This window comes from Sardina pilchardus, chromosome 12, assembly GCF_963854185.1.
Source record: "Sardina pilchardus chromosome 12, fSarPil1.1, whole genome shotgun sequence".
In the NCBI taxonomy this organism is placed as follows: Eukaryota; Metazoa; Chordata; class Actinopteri; order Clupeiformes; family Clupeidae; genus Sardina; species Sardina pilchardus.
The window spans coordinates 30,743,169-30,745,668 of record NC_085005.1 but is presented as its reverse complement, the minus strand read 5'-3'; the positions used below and the strand labels follow the sequence as shown (position 1 = coordinate 30,745,668).

Genomic DNA, 2,500 nt, shown 5'->3' with positions numbered 1-2,500 from the left:
GCTCTCTCACACACTATTGCACACTTTGGTTTTCTTTTTAATGTCGCTGCAGTTGCCCTGATTTGTACATGTTGGGCAAAGTGCAAAGTCTTGTTCATGTGCACCAACAAGCAGCATCATGTGGTGTGTGCATGAACTAAAGCCATCGTGTGGTCTGTGTGTGTGTGAGTGTGTCTGTGTGAACTACATTTTTCTCACGGTATTAAATATGTAAATAGATGTTGCATAGTACGCAAGCATCAGCTGGACTTCAGACTAGCCCCAGTGTTAAAACGAGGGCAATGTGTCTGTTCTCTCTCTCTCTCCTCCTGTGATTGGTACATCTGTGCCCATGTGTGTGTTCTCTCCTGTGATTGGTACATCTGTGCCCATGTGTGTGTTCTCTCCTGTGATTGGTACATCTGTGCCCATGTGTGTGTTCTCTCCTGTGATTGGTACATCTGTGCCTGTGTGTCTGTTCTCTCCTGTGATTGGTACATCTGTGCCCATGTGTGTGTTCTCTCCTGTGATTGGTACATCTGTGCCCATGTGTGTGTTCTCTCCTGTGATTGGTACATCTGTGCCCATGTGTGTGTTCTCTCCTGTGATTGGTACATCTGTGCCCATGTGTGTGTTCTCTCCTGTGATTGGTACATCTGTGCCCATGTGTGTGTTCTCTCCTGTGATTGGTGCATTTGTGCCTGTGTGTGTGTTCTCTCCTGTGATTGGTACATCTGTGCCTGTGTGTCTGTTCTCTCCTGTGATTGGTACATCTGTGCCCGTGTGTCTGTTCTCTCCTGTGATTGGTACATCTGTGCCTGTGTGTGTGTTCTCTCCTGTGATTGGTGCTTGTGTGCCCGTGTGTCTGTTCTCTCCTGTGATTGGTACATCTGTGCCCGTGTGTGTGTTCTCTCCTGTGATTGGTGCATTTGTGCCTGTGTGTCTGTTCTCTCCTGTGATTGGTACATCTGTGCCTGTGTGTCTGTTCTCTCCTGTGATTGGTACATCTGTGCCCGTGTGTATGTTCTCTCCTGTGATTGGTGCTTGTGTGCCCGTGTGTGTGTGTTCTCTCCTGTGATTGGTACATCTGTGCCCATGTGTGTGTTCTCTCCTGTGATTGGTACATCTGTGCCCATGTGTGTGTTCTCTCCTGTGATTGGTACATCTGTGCCCATGTGTGTGTTCTCTCCTGTGATTGGTACATCTGTGCCCATGTGTGTGTTCTCTCCTGTGATTGGTGCTTGTGTGCCCATGTGTGTGTTCTCTCCTGTGATTGGTGCTTGTGTGCCCGTGTGTGTGTGTTCTCTCCTGTGATTGGTGCTTGTGTGCCCGTGTGTGTGTGTTCTCTCCTGTGATTGGTGCTTGTGTGCCCGTGTGTGTGTGTTCTCTCCTGTGATTGGTGCTTGTGTGCCCGTGTGTATGTTCTCTCCTGTGATTGGTGCTTGTGTGCCCGTGTGTGTGTTCTCTCCTGTGATTGGTGCTTGTGTGCCCGTGTGTGTGTGTTCTCTCCTGTGATTGGTGCTTGTGTGCCCGTGTGTGTGTTCTCTCCTGTGATTGGTGCTTGTGTGCCCGTGTGTGTGTGTTCTCTCCTGTGATTGGTGCTTGTGTGCCCGTGTGTGTGTGTGTTCTCTCCTGTGATTGGTGCTTGTGTGCCCGTGTGTGTGTGTTCTCTCCTGTGATTGGTACATCTGTGCCCGTGTGTGTGTGTTCTCTCCTGTGATTGGTGCTTGTGTGCCCGTGTGTGTGTGTTCTCTCCTGTGATTGGTGCTTGTGTGCCCGTGTGTGTGTGTTCTCTCCTGTGATTGGTGCTTGTGTGCCCGTGTGTGTGTGTTCTCTCCTGTGATTGGTGCTTGTGTGCCCGTGTGTGTGTGTTCTCTCCTGTGATTGGTGCTTGTGTGCCCGTGTGTGTGTGTTCTCTCCTGTGATTGGTGCTTGTGTGCCCGTGTGTGTATGTTCTCTCCTGTGATTGGTGCTTGTGTGCCCGTGTGTGTGTGTTCTCTCCTGTGATTGGTACATCTGTGCCCGTGTGTGTCTGTTCTCTCCTGTGATTGGTGCTTGTGTGCCCGTGTGTGTGTGTTCTCTCCTGTGATTGGTGCTTGTGTGCCCGTGTGTGTGTGTTCTCTCCTGTGATTGGTGCTTGTGTGCCCGTGTGTATGTTCTCTCCTGTGATTGGTACATCTGTGCCCGTGTGTGTGTGTTCTCTCCTGTGATTGGTGCTTGTGTGCCCGTGTGTGTGTGTTCTCTCCTGTGATTGGTGCTTGTGTGCCCGTGTGTATGTTCTCTCCTGTGATTGGTACATCTGTGCCCGTGTGTGTGTGTTCTCTCCTGTGATTGGTGCTTGTGTGCCCGTGTGTGTGTGTTCTCTCCTGTGATTGGTGCTTGTGTGCCCGTGTGTGTGTGTTCTCTCCTGTGATTGGTGCTTGTGTGCCCGTGTGTGTGTGTGTTCTCTCCTGTGATTGGTGCGTCTGTGTGCCCGTGTGTGTGTTCTCTCCTGTGATTGGTACATCTGTGCCCGTGTGTG

The 2,500-nt window shown here is 50.6% G+C and overlaps 1 protein-coding gene across 1 annotated transcript in view; it reads left to right on the top strand.

Annotated features, from left to right (window-relative positions):
* Positions 1 to 2,500, top strand: part of prep (prolyl endopeptidase) — a 19,150-nt gene that overhangs the window by 10,550 nt on the left and 6,100 nt on the right. The window lies entirely within an intron of this gene.